Source organism: Ranitomeya variabilis, chromosome 5 (genome assembly GCF_051348905.1).
Source record: "Ranitomeya variabilis isolate aRanVar5 chromosome 5, aRanVar5.hap1, whole genome shotgun sequence".
NCBI lineage: Eukaryota > Metazoa > Chordata > Amphibia > Anura > Dendrobatidae > Ranitomeya > Ranitomeya variabilis.
Window position 1 is genome coordinate 176,643,342 of NC_135236.1, and position 15,062 is coordinate 176,658,403.

The window sequence follows — 15,062 nt, forward strand, 5'->3', positions numbered from 1 at the left end:
TAATACTGGCTGTCTGAGGAATGTTCCGCTGAATGCATTTAGATACGCAAATCATCAAGATCCGCTGCTGTCAGCTCCCTTAGCAATTGCTGACCAATGATGTCCCAGATGTGCTTGATGGGAGAGAAGTCTGTAGATGCCGCATAATATAGTAGTAGGCTGCTCACAGAAGCAACATGAAGCCTCGCATTGTCATGTCAAAAGAATGGCTGGTGGAACACTTGGAGAAATGGCCGTACTACTGGTGACACTATCAAATCAATGCAACTCCGAGCTGTTTGTGTACATGGAATAAAGACTAGAGGCTTCAGCTACTGTACAGCCACCCAACACCATAGTCCCAGAAGTAAGACCAGTAACATTCCTTAGTGAAGGCCTCTTCATCGCGTTGCCCACATGGTCTTTAGACCAATTTCCAGCTACGCATCAAAGACAGAAGGAGGACTCATTGCTGAAGACAGACCTCTATTCCAGCCTCCATTTCGCAACCCACATGGACAACACCATGAAGAGTCCCAAGTGCATTCAGCGAGGCAGAATATTCCTCAGACAACCATTAATAACCTCAATGAGTGTGTACGTGCATGACGCTCTTACATAATACTGAATAAATCGAGATGCTTTGAAAATTTCCATATCATTAACATGTCTATCAATCCTAATGAATCCCATGATTTCCATAATTCCACAGCTTTGCCTCTTAGTTGTTGCAATTTTAACGCAAGTTTGTTTTTTTTTTTTTGTGGTTTTAAATCTACAGTATATTATCTTTTTTTTTAACCAAAAACACGAAAATAGTTGAACTTCCCCCAAATCTTAATATCTAGGGAAGATTTTTTTTTTTCACTTTTTAATCTTCTAAAATGTTGAAAATCTTTATTATTAATAAGTCAAGGGTCTACATGGAAAACATAGCCAAAGGAACACATGCAGATGGCAATAACAGAGAAACGTGTGCCCCACTGAAAGGGTGCGACAGATAAGTAAAGTACACACACTGGAACAATCTGCACTTTTCTCACGTCAAATCTGTTTTGTAACAAAAAGAATAAACAAAAGAGGACGTGCACAACAGAGTCAGCCTCTGATTTGACCACTATAGTACTGTCCATGGAGATTACCTGAAAGAAACCAAGAAAATATGCTACAAGTCATAAAAGGTCAGTAAGAAAACTGACACAGCAAAGTCTGTGCTTTTCAGTCTCCAATTACTTCAGAACAATAATAGAGGAACATTTTCATCTCAAGTCCCTAAACAGGATATTGTTCCATAATTACAAGTTAGGACAAATATATAAGAGCACTGGTCCCATATGTTGAGCAGAGATACAAACCGCAATAAGGTACGGTAATTGGAGTGCTACGTTAACTATTGGGCTAATCCCTAGCCATGATCCAAATGTGCCCAACGCTGGCAGATACAGACAAAAAGGGCCCGTGTGCAAAAACAATCTATGAGCCCTTTAAAGTCCAGTAGCTCATCATAAAGCACAATTCTACTTGCTTGGGAGGTAGATGTTGGCCCCCTTACCTGTTGGGCCCCTTTTTGGTCAGCATCATTATAGCAAAACTAAACTTTTACAATTTTGGTATCAGAAGTGCTTAATTTTTAATGTCTTTATTTTTAATAACCGAGAAGGTGTGTGATTTAGAGATTTTACTGGTAAATGGGTTGTCTGGTCAAAACCGGTAAGTCTGTAGTCACCCCGTGGGAATGTAGACTTACGAATCCCCCAGCGCACGCACAATGCATGTGCTGCGGAGATTCCCTAGTTTCAGACCCGTGAATGGAGTGAATGTATGAGTTATAGATACCCCTGTTAAGTGGGTGCAGCCTCACTCCATACACTTGTATGGAGCCGAGGCTGCGCCCCGACCAGAGACGCAACCGGCCAGTGGATGTGTCCAAACTAGAGGGCACGGCCTCGCTCAATAAAAGTGTATGGAGCGCAGCTGCACTCACTGGCCGAGAATATCTATAACTCATACATACCCTCCGTTCCCGGGCCTATAACCGGTGACTACTCGTAGTGCACAGAGCGTGCAATGGGGAGAGTCATAAGTCTGCAGGCACAAACTTAAACAAAACTAGAGCCAGCAAGGCTATCCACATCCACATAATAGAAGGTAGCAGCCTTTCTGATGAGAAACCACCATTAAACCCCAAGGGAGATCTAGGAAAGCGTGACCATAGTAAATATCGCCTGGCTACATAGTTAATGAATTGTTTATTCATAAAGCTGTAGTACGGGCCAAGTTCAGTAGCTCGGAGCCATTCTACGAGTGAACAATTCACTGTGAAGTTCTTTCTCAAGTATAATTCATGAAAACCATGGCAATGCGAGCACAATGAAAGCTGGACAGACAGATAGCAATCATTCATAAGCCTTAGTGGATTTTTCATATTTGAAGTTTGTTTCGCTATTTTTTACCGGCACACTGAGCATGATGCCACAGAATTGCTACATGCCATTGGTTTTATGGGACAATTGCTCATTGTTGGAGCATCTATGCCCAATGTATTCTTGTCCAGTGTATATCTGCCAAGCAAACTAATGAGAAAACACGTGTCTGACGCCAATTGTATCTTGCATGTGGGGGGGGGGGGGGAATAAAAAAAAAGAAAAAAGTATAGTTGGTCGTCAGCACACCGATGCACAATGGGGATGAGGTGCCGACAGTAACGTAAATTAACACAACCATTGCAGTAATTCTTACATGAAAACTAGTACCATTTAAAGGAGTTGTCCACTGCCAGGACATCCCCTTCTTGATCAAAATGTTTGGTGTTGATTAAATATTAAAACCTATACTCACCTCCAGTGCCGCTGCCGTTCCTGTGGTGTCGGCATTCGCTCTACCGGGGTTCGCGTGCTGTTGTAACACGCGATGCCGGATGCCGCTGGCGTCGCTGTCCCCACCTCCTGCTGAACTGTGCAGGAAGAGGAAGTCAGGTCAGCTGCAGCCCGGACTTCATCTTATGCGATCTGTCCAAAGGCGGGGATGACGTCGGCGATGATTGGGTGCCAGCATCATAACAAACGCACGTGACCCAGAGTGCCAACCCACAGGATCTGCACCTGAACTTAAGGAGATTACAAGCTTTATTATGTTATGGGGGCCAAACTAGGGAAATAAGAAGATGTCCAAGTAGTGCACAACTTCTTTAACTTCCTATATTGCTGATGTGCACCCATCACTGACCATGCAAAAGGAGCCTTCCAGTTCTGTGTTGCACCTCCTGAAAATTAAGCGTTAACATTTCCCTTGTCAGCAAGTTGCATCCCTTCACAGTCTGGAACGGTCAGCACCATTTCTTCTAAATGCATCATATATTTACAGTATATATTCACTGTCTCTTCCTTCACAAGTAATGGACATATGGAGGAAGTGAAATCAGCGGCTGCTGTCTCACTTCCTCCTGAAGTCCAATTTGTCAGAAGACGGAGAGAGTGAAGAAGCCGCTGATTGGCTGCAGGGATTGAATGACATTATGTCACAAGAGGCCTGAGAGAGCCAGTGCCGACACCGCTGGAACGGCACCAGAACAGTTATTTTACTTGTGGGAAACAGTGATTGAGAAGGGTTGTCTGAATAGATGACAACTCCTTTAAGGATAAGAAAAATTACGGTATAACATTTTTGGTCCAAAAAGTTTAACTAATCAATCAGCACAATCCTTCTATATTATTTCTAAACACTCGTGTTCGGTGATTACTTTGTATCTCCATTCATACTGCACCCACACAAATGATACATTTGAAAGGTAAACTTGCCCCCTTCAGCAAGAAAATAGCCAAACAAACCACACATCCACGATGTGATCACAAAATACAGTTTAAACATTAATTTTCATAAACCTGCAGTAAGGAAAAATGATTTTCAGGTGGCACCACACTACCCCAAAGAACACTACAACAAAACTGCTTACAGACATCACAAACAAATCCTAACATTTGCCTTGGGGGCTTTCCAGCTTGCCGAACTCCTTGCCCAGATGATTTCAGGCAAATTGGAGGATTGTACACTTCACTACAGGGGAGTCACATATGCAAACACATTTGTAAACTTGAACTGCCTATTCAATTGCACACTTGCTCCATTTATACTCCACCGACACACACAAATGATACACCATTTCAAAGGTCAGATTACCTGCAGGTTGCATATGCCTTGGGGTCTTTCCAGCTTGCCCAGCCTATTTCAGGCAAATTCAAGGATTGCACACTTCACTGCAGGCGAGTCACATATGCAAACACATTTGTAAATCTGCACTGCTTTTTCGGTGACTACTTCGCCCTACACACACACACACACACACACACACACTTGAAAGGTAAACTTGCCCCCTTCAGCAAGAAAAGACACAAACACATTCACAATTTGATCAATAAATACAGTTTAAACATTCATTTTCAGAAACCTGCAGAAAAAAAATATAATAACCTGCAGGTGGCACCACAACCTCAATACATTTTTTTAGCCTCTACTTATCAAACCAAGTGTGTGTGTGTGTGTGTGTGTGTGTGTGTGTGTGTGTGTGTGTGTGTGTGTGTGTGTGTGTGTGTGTGTGTGTGTGTGTGTGTGTGTGTATATACACACAGTACAGACCAAAAATTTGGACACACCTCATTTAAAGATTTTTCTGTATTTTCATGACTATGAAAATTGTACATTCACACTGAAGGCATCAAAACTATGAATTAACACATGTGGAATTATATACTTAACAAAAAAGTGTGAAACAACTGAAAATATGTCTGATATTCTAGATTCTTCAAAGTAGCCACCTTTTGCTTTGGTGACTGCTTTGCACACTCTTGGCATGCTCTTGATGAGCTTCAGAAGGTAGTCACCGGGAATGGTCTTCCAACAATCTTGAAGGAGTTCCCAGAGATGCTTAGCACTTGTTGGCCCTTTTGCCTTCACTCTGCGGTCCAGCTCACCCCAAGCCATCTCAATTGGGTTCAGGTCTGGTGACTGTGGAGGCCAGGTCATCTGGTGTAGCACCCCATCACTATCCTTCTTGGTTAAATAGCCCTGACACAGCCTGGAGGTGTGTTTGGGGTCATTGTCCTGAAGAAAAATAAATGGACGGTCCAACTAAACGCAAACCGGATGGAATAGCATGCCGCTGCAAGATGCTGTGGTAGCCATGCTGGTTCAGTATACCTTCAATTTTGAATAAATCCCCAACAATGTCACCAGCAAAGCACCCCCACACCATCACACCTCCTCCTCCATGCTTCACGGTGGGAACCAGGCATGTAGAGTCCACCCGTTCACATTTTCTGCGTCGCACAAAGACACGGTGGTTGGAACCAAAGATCTCAAATTTGAACTCATCAGACCAAAGCACAGATTTCCACTGGTCTAATGTCCATTCCTTGTGTTCTTTAGCCCAAACAAGTCTCTTCTGCTTGTTGCCTGTCCTTAGCAGTGGTTTCCTAGCAGCTACTTTACCATGAAGGCCTGCTGCACAAAGTCTCCTCTTAACAGTTGTTGTAGAGATGTGTCTGCTGCTAGAATTCTGTGTGGCATTGACCTGGTCTCTAATCTGAGCTGCTGTTAACCTGTGATTTCTGAGGCTGGTGACTCAGATAAACTTATCCTCAGAAGCAGAGGTGACTCTTGGTCTTCCTTTCCTGGGGCGGTCCTCATGTGAGCCAGTTTTTTTGTAGCGCTTGATGGTTTTTGCCACTGCACTTGGGGACACTTTCAAAGTTTTCCCAATTTTTCGGACTGACTGACCTTCATTTCTTAAAGTACTGATGGCCACTCTTTTTTTTTTTACTTAGAATTTGTATTATGGCAAGAAAAAAGCAGCTAACAGTCTATTCAGTAGGACTATCAGTTGTGTATCCACCAGACTTCTGCACAACACAACTGATGGTCCCAACCCCACTTATAAGGCAAGAAATCCCACTTATTAAACCTGACAGGGCACACCTGTGAAGAGAACACCATTCCCGGTGACTACCTCTTGAAGCTCATCAAGAGAATGCCAAGAGTGTGCAAAGCAGTCATCAAAGCAAAATGTGGCTACTTTGAAGAACCTAGAATATAAGACAAAATTTCAGTTGTTTCACACTTTTTTGTTAAGTATATAATTCCACATGTGTTAATTCATAGTTTTGATGCCTTCAGTGTGAATGTACAATTTTCATAGTCATGAAAGTATAGAAAAATCTTTAAATAAGGTGTGTCCAAACTTTTGGTCTGTGCTGTGAATATATTGTGTGTAAATATATGTATAATATATATATATATATATATATATATATATATATATATATATATATATATATATATATATATATATACATACATGCATGCATACATATATACACATATACACGTCTGTTCATCATCTCGTTAAATACATTAACATTACATTTGACCAGCTTGATTTCCTGAAATTGCCTGCACCCCCGAGATAACCAATGTGTGAAAATTTCACACAGGCCAACTAGTCTTGTTACAATTTCAATTCAGAATAGATTAAAAAAAACAACAAAAAAAAAAAACACATGCATGGACAGTGGACAGTATATTTTCAAAGGACCACACATCCTTGCTTCATCAGACCTGGTAAGAAGCCGTGGTGAGAAACAGTCTGTCTCCAAACTATAAATTGTCCAGCTGAAAACTATAGGGATGATCTTTTAGGGACAGCTTTAGGACTTGAAGGTCAATCTTTTGTAATGACCCCTATTAGATCAAAATTCCCTAAAGCTAGACCAATGTGCTGAGAGTCAAGTAGACAATGATAATTCATAGAGCTTATGCCCATGGCCGTCTTACGGCTCTTTTTGCTAAGCAAGTCCTGTGCAAAAAGACAGCAAAAGCCTCATGCCCCTTGATAGACCCTGCTTGCCCTGGCTGTCAGGAAATCATTTCCGCTGAATTCATAGACTATTCACTGTTGCTAGAGCTGAACATTAATAAGACGGCTTAAGTGGGAACTGCAAGAACAACTATAGCACGTGCATAGCCAACTTCAGAAGGTTAGATCAATGTTAAAAAGGGGGGGGGGGGGGGATCTCAAAACAACATCTTTCCATATGTTCAATTGCAGAAAAAGGAGGTCACAGGAAAGCATCAAAGTCAGCTGTCAGACAGGTATTCACCTGGATTGGCTGCAGGATATAGGTATAAACAAGATAGTCTGCTCTGCCAACATTGTACATAGAAGCTTGAAATTGGGGAGATTTGTTGAGAATCTGATGTCCAGGTTGGTCAAGCACGTGATAATAATAATAATAATAATAATAATCTTTATTTTTATATAGCGTTAACATATTCCACAGCACTTTACAGACATTATCATCACTGTCCCCGATGGGGTTCACAATTTAAATTCCCTATCAGTATGTCTTTGGAATGTGGGAGGAAACCGGAGAACCCGGAGGAAACCCACGCAAACACGGGGAGAACATACAAACTCCTTGCAGATGTTGTCCTTGGTGGGATTTGAACCCAGGACTCCAGCGCTGCAAGGCTGCAGTGCTAACCACTGAGCCACCGTGCTGCCCTACATGGTGATACAGGGTTACTAATTGGCCCGTGCGAAATTTTCGCACATTGGTTGTCAGGGGCACAGGCAATTTCAGGAAAATCAGGCTGGCCAAATGTTAATGTATGTAATGAGATGATTAACACAGAGGTATTTATATATGTAGATTGGTAATGCAATAAATTGGTTTGGTAAGTAGAGGCTGAAAAAAAAAAATGTCTTGAGGTTGTGGTGCCACCTGCAGGTTATTGTTTTTTTCTGCAGGTTTCTGAAAATGAATGTTTAAACTGTATATTTCTTGATCAAATCGTGAATGCATGGTTTGTGTCTTTTCTTGCTGAAGGGGGAAAGTTTACCTTTCAAATGGTGTATTATTTGTGTGTGTGGGGCGAAGTAATCACCAAAAAAGCAGTGCATGTTTACAATGTGTAACTTGCATATGTGACTCACCTGCAGTGAAGTGTGCAATCCTCAAATTTGCCTAAAATAGGCTGGGCAAGCACTTCAGCAAGTTGGAAAGATAGGGCTCCAGAAACAGCCGAGTGGGGCAGAGCTACCCTATTTTCATCACTCAGGAACAGCGCGACCCAACAATCCACTTCCTATATGGTCAATGAGCATAAATTGCAGGAAATTTTTCATTCCGTATAAATGGACCTTTTACATACGAGTTTGCCATTTACTTCTCCAGATGGCGTTTTTTAATGTACCGAAATCTGATGTCTAAATGCAGCTTTACAAGTGTCTTTCAGAGGCTGCGTACACACTATTATATTATGATTCGCAGACAGTGATTCAGTACATTTGATAAGTTCTCTGGCAGGTGAGACAAATTTCAATCAAATCATTTGGTCATTTAGACCCACCAATTTAGATTGTTAATGGTATGATCGATAAGCAATTTTTATTCAAACTTTACTACATAATTATCAAGAACAAAAGTTCCTACGAGCATAAAACGGGCTGCTGTTCACCCAATGAGCAACAAAAAACGCTTGTTTGTTGACTTGTAGGATCGCTACTTCCAACAGGTGGCGCTATAGAGTTCAAGTTCTCTTTTTCTCTGAAGAGGCAATTTCATATGTTTGTTGAGTGAAATTATTTTTTTTTAGCACTTTGTCCTATGCCAACAGGACATGTGCTGTCGAGAACAATGAGCACAGAACGATCTATTAAGGATTGTTCTGTGTGCGTGGGTAGCACAGTCAGCTTGTCTCAATAGGCTATTGAACCCCAATAGGCTGCCCACTCTCCCCAGTCCCACAAGCTCGCTGCCATCCTTGACACTGATCTCTCCTTCTAACCACATATCCAAGCCCTTTCCACTTCCTGCCGCCTTCAACTCAAAAATATTTCACGGATCCATACATTCCTAAACCAAGATTCTGCAAAAACCCTAGTCCATGCCCTCATCATCTCCCGCCTCAACTACTGCAACCTCCTGCTCTGTGGCCTCCCCTTGAACACTCTCACACCCCTTCAATCTATTCTAAACTCTGCTGCTGCTATTCCCCAGCCTCTCCCCTCTGTCAATCCCTTCACTGGCTCCCCATTGCCCAGAGACTCCAGTACAAAACCCTAACCATGGCATACAAAGCCATCCACAACCTGTCTCCTCCATACATCTACAACCACGTTTCCCGGTACTTTCCTGCACGCAACCTCCGATCCTCACAAGATCTCCTTCTCTACTCCCCTCTTATCTCCTCTTCCCACAATCGCATTCAAGATTTCTCTCACGCATCACCCCTACTCTGGAATTTTCTACCACAACATAGACTCTTGTCTACCATCGAAACCTTCAAAAGGAACCTGAAGACTCACCTCTTGTGATAAGCCTACAACTTGCAGTAACCACTGATCGACCAAACCACTGCACTACCAGCGCTGCCCTCACCTACTGTATTCTCACCCATCCCCTGTAGACTGATCCCTCGCGGACAGGGTCCTCTCTCCTCCTGTACCAGGTGTGACATGTATTGTTTAAGATTATTGTTCTTGTTTTTATAATGTATACCCCTCCTCACATGTAAAGCGCCATGGAATAAGTGGCGCAATAATAATATTATAATTATTATGCAAACATGCAGGAGCTCTGTGGTCGGTTTTTGCCCGTAGGTCGTCTTATTTAAATGCACCACTAGAAATAAGCCTTTAAATAGTAGGAAGGTTATTAAATTGCTTTGATTTTTATAAATGGGTCTTCACAATCACTTCTATAACTAAAGCAAATAATTTGGAATCTGTTACTTGTTTGATTCACAGTAAATCCACGCAATAAGCAAACATGTGCAATTTTAAAAAAAGACAATTATGCCTTACTTGCACGTTTCAATCATGATATCACCCAATAGTCATGGTATTTTTAGGAACCTATATAAAACAGAAAACAACCCAAGAAGTGTAGTCCTGGAAGCAGATTTGTAGGAGCACAGCTCCTTGGGCTTTCTCCAGTCCTAAGCTATGAAGCATAAATCTACCTCACCTCAAAACCCTGACATAAAGCATTGTGGAACAGCTCTAATGATGTACTGGGTTCTGCACTAAGAGGTAAGCAGCACGTTATAACTTCACATGTGAATAGTCAGCTTATATAGGATTAATGTTATCACATAATGTAACAAGTTGATCTGTTACATTTATTAGGCTATGTTCACACCTTGTGTTTTTTATGCAAGTTTTAAGCTGCGTTTTACAGTACTAGCAAAAGCTACAAGATTTCTGAAATCTCATGCCCACACACTGGGTTTTTTACCAGACTGAATTGGAAAATAGCCACATGTCACTTCTGTCGGCGTTTCTTTCACCCATTGAAGGCAGTAGTAAGTGCAAAAAAGCAGCAATAGAAGCTGATATCAGGTTTTGCTGCAAAAACCTAAAGAAGTTGCATCAGTTTTTTGGGTTTTTTTGGTGACAAAACTATCAGCATGCACAAGAGACTTTTTGCAAGCAGCTTTTTTAACTGCCAAGAGAGCAAGTTTTGCCTGCAGAAAACAAACAAGCAAAAACACAACGTGTGAACATAGACTTAGGGTACCGTCACACAGTGCAATTTTGATCGCTACGACGGCACAATTTGTGACGTTCCAGCGATGCATTTACGATATCGTAGTGTCTGACACGCTACTGCGATCCGGATCCCCGCTGAGAATCGTACGTCGTAGCAGATCGTTTGAAACTTTCTTTCGTCGTCTAGTGTCCCGCTGTGGCGGCATGATTGCATCGTGTGACACAGGTTGTATACGATGTGCGCACAGTAACCAACGGCTTCTACATCGCAAATACGTCATGAAATTATCGCTCCAGCGCCGTGTATTGCAACGTGTGACCGCAGTCTACGACGCTGGAGCGATACTTATACGACGCTGCAACGTCACGAATCGTGCCGTCGTAGCGATGAAAATGGCACTGTGTGACGGTACCCTAAGATACACGCAACTCTTTAACAGCATTTCTCCCCCAGTAACAACTTCAATCTGTAGACTCAAAGTCTGAGGATAAACACACTAATGTGATCAGAAGAGAGAATATGAGGAAGGATAGTCAGAGCAGATAAGAAGAAGAAATCCTGATGGCCAGTAAGTACAATGTAATGCAATCACTACAGGATCACTGCTGCAGATGATTACTAAAATACAGACCATGTATCAGGGAAAAAAGGAAAAGACAAAGTAAGAAGCCATTACTACAGAACTATGTCTGGATCCTTATCTCTCCAATAATGTGCAGTGTTTACATCACTATTCATACGAGCCAAACGAGCGCGTCAGCAATAGGACGAGAGGACCGTCACAAGTTCTCAGGAAGAAGTCCTACTAGACAGAACAAGTCCAGGGTGACATCCCGGCACATCAGCCATCCTGCCATTACAGCACGTACATAGCGCACATTATAGATCTCACACCACGTAACGTTTATCTACACTGCAATCATACAATTACCATTCAGCAGAGAAAAAGCCAATACAAGCAAGGCCACCAACCTGTGCACATCATGGACCCCAATAACAGCTGTGACACAAAATTACCCCTCAGTAAGTGACAGTAACTAGGTATTAGGATAAACTAACTCTCCAAATAAATGCAGGATCTACCCCAATCACCTCTAGTGATACATCCCATGCACGGCAGGGGTCATCACTAGAGATAGATAGATAGATAGATAGATAGATAGATAGATATTTGGGGCAAGATTGCCACCACAGAAACTTCTGATCCTAGATCCCTGATAATGTCTGATTAACAATAAACACAGAAATAGGAAAGAAAATACTAAAGCTAAAATATTGTAATAAGCACACGGGACGGACAGACGTGTCATTTATTGACCATGTTGAATAATTGCAGAGTACAATAATCCCAGTAATGTTATAACTGCGTACTGGGATATCTTTCCTTCCCCCCCCCCAATAAAAAAAAAAAACCACCACACACACAACCCCGAGGTGGTATGGCTCCAATAACCCACCATGTGCATCAGTGTTTACGGTGCGAGTGGGACATAGGTGCACAGACCAGAGTAAGTTGTGGGGAGTTTATTATAGTCCAGAAATAAGCAATATCAACTGATACCCCCCCATAGTGCGCCCCCCATAGTGCCCAATAGCCCCGTTCCAATGTGACAGCAGCTTCTCTATAAACCTATTATCACCAGCCATATGAAGAATATCAGACATTGTTGTCATTACTCCTTGTAGTCAGGGTCACACACTAGTACCACACAGGGGGTCACACACACACACACACACACACACACACACACCATACACTAGTGCTACACACTGGGTCACACACACTAGTATTACACAGGGTCACACACATACACACACTAGTACCATACACTTATTATACAGGGTCACACATACACACACTAGTACCATACACTATTATTATACAGGGTCACACACTAGTACCACACAGGGGGTCACACACACACACACGTACCATACACTAGTGCTACACACTGGGTCACACACACTAGTATTACACAGGGTCACACACATACACACACTAGTACCATACACTTATTATACAGGGTCACACACTAGTACCATACACTTATTACACAGGGTCACACACTAGTACCATACACTATTACTGCGCAGTGTGACAAGTGCCCTTTGCCCCCAGGTGCCCTTTGCCCCTTACCGCTGATCCGCAGGGCTCACTTCCCGGGGCCGGTGAGGCCGGCGGAGCCGTCTGGGGTCATGTCCTGCCGGACCTCCTGTTATTGCACGGGCTCCCAAAGTGCAGGCGAAGTTTCCGCGCTCCCGTCCTCCTCCCTGCGCTCTTCTTTATGTGGGACGCAGGGGGCAGCGTCATCCCCGTCAATGCCAGTCCGCTCCCGCCCCTTCCACAGCCCGGCCGGGGGCGGGACAGGCGGCGGCTGCTCCGGATCACGCCGTGCTCTGCCGTCCGTGAGGGGACTCTGCGGCGCTCGCAGTTCCCGACACTGTCTCTTATGGAAGCGGGGCGGCAGCACACACTGCCATGGTGGCCGCCTGCCCCCGGTAATCACCCCGGACCCTCCCTCCCCCCCGGCACACGCCCGGCACCGGCAGCTCTATGGGGAGTCGCTCCGACCACAGGGACAAGAGAAGGAGAAGCCGGAACCCACGTCACAGGGAGAGCACAGCGGCGACAAGAGCGGCGGAGGCGGCAGCATGGGGAGCAGACCGGCGCTCGGCTTCCTCCTAATCCTCCTCCTCTTCCAGGCGGCGCGCAGGGAGCTCTCACAGCAGTACTACGTCGTGCATGCGCGGCCCGGCGGCTTTACCTCAGCAGAGGGCAGCGGGGCGGACGGGCTCTGACTGAACGCCCGCCAGCCGCAGGATTGGCTGCCATGGGGGCGGTTATGGGGCTGATTCCAGACGATGTGGCGCCCCCCATGGACAGGTGTAGCACACTGACCGGTCCTGCCTGTGGGAGACCCCTGATACCACTATGGGGCACAGTAGCTGCACATGGCAACCAATCAGCTCCCAGCTTTCATCTTTTACAGGGGACTTTTTTTTCCTGAAAGCTGAAACCTGATTGGTTGCTATTGACAACAGTTCTGTTTCTTTTACAAAAGTGTTTGTTGTCCATAGCAACCAAGCAGATTTCAGAAACAATGTGGCTATGTATTCCATTCCATCTCCCGACCTGGCCTTATCACGAGAACTTGAAGGGGTTTTACATTTATAATCTTTAAATAAAAAATAACTGTCTTGTTAGTCTTACCGCCATTGGTCACCTGTGACGCCGCAGCGCTCCGTCTTTACTGACGGGCTACAGTGGTGGAGTCACAACTCCAGAGCGGCGGTTCCTCTGCAATCCTTCGCCTGACGGTTACAATGCACCAAATTTATTAAATGGAATCCGATCTTCCAACAAACTTTGCCTAACTTGTGCGCTATAATCACTATATTCTCTTGTTTCTTGAACACATCATTCACTCTGGAAAAAAAAACTCTCAAATATGTTTTTGTCAAAGTAAGACAGATTGGCAGCTCACTGAGGGACCATGTTACAGCTGCCAATTAAAGTCTATGGAGGAGGGTACTGACACAGAGAAACATCTGTACTTCAGCAAGTGATTTATCTCACCCCCCAGTGCTGGATGTACAGCCACAAAGCTCAGTACTTTGGAATCCTTCTATACTAATGTCAGTGTGCTATAGAGGGTGAAAGAAAAAGCCGGAATACTTCTATGTGCTGTGCACAGCAGACTTCACAGTAGCTAGTCTCCCACACCAGTTCACAGAGAAGTTTGACACTGAAACGTGAAAATGAAGGAAACAAAAGTAATATACAGGTCCTTCTCAAAAAATTAGCATATAGTGTTAAATTTCATTATTTACCATAATGTAATGATTACAATTAAACTTTCATATATTATAGATTCATTATCCACCAACTGAAATTTGTCAGGTCTTTTATTGTTTTAATACTGATGATTTTGGCCTACAACTCCTGATAACCCAAAAAACCTGTCTCAATAAATTAGCATATCAAGAAAAGGTTCTCTAAACGACCTATTACCCTAATCTTCTGAATCAACTAATTAACTCTAAACACATGCAAAAGATACCTGAGGCTTTTAAAAACTCCCTGCCTGGTTCATTACTCAAAACCCCCATCATGGGTAAGACTAGCGACCTGACAGATGTCAAGAAGGCCATCATTGACACCCTCAAGCAAGAGGGTAAGACCCAGAAAGAAATTTCTCAACAAATAGGCTGTTCCCAGAGTGCTGTATCAAGGCACCTCAATGGTAAGTCTGTTGGAAGGAAACAATGTGGCAGAAAACGCTGTACGAGAAGAGGTGACCGGACCCTGAGGAAGATTGTGGAGAAGGACCGATTCCAGACCTTGGGGAACCTGAGGAAGCAGTGGACTGAGTCTGGTGTGGAAACATCCAGAGCCACCGTGCACAGGCGTGTGCAGGAAATGGGCTACAGGTGCCGCATTCCCCAGGTAAAGCCACTTTTGAACCAGAAACAGCGGCAGAAGCGCCTGACCTGGGCTACAGAGAAGCAGCACTGGACTGTTGCTAAGTGGTCCCA

At 43.7% G+C, this 15,062-nt stretch overlaps 1 protein-coding gene across 2 annotated transcripts in view; it reads right to left on the bottom strand.

Annotated features, from left to right (window-relative positions):
* FURIN (furin, paired basic amino acid cleaving enzyme) overlaps nt 1–13,569 on the bottom strand; it is a 297,012-nt gene extending 283,443 nt beyond the window's left edge. For both annotated transcript variants that reach the window (XM_077263564.1, XM_077263562.1), the window contains exon 1: nt 12,664–13,569. The gene's annotated coding sequence lies outside the window, so the exon portion shown is untranslated. The remainder of the gene's footprint in view (nt 1–12,663) is intronic.
* Nucleotides 13,570–15,062: the final 1,493 nt, after the last annotated feature.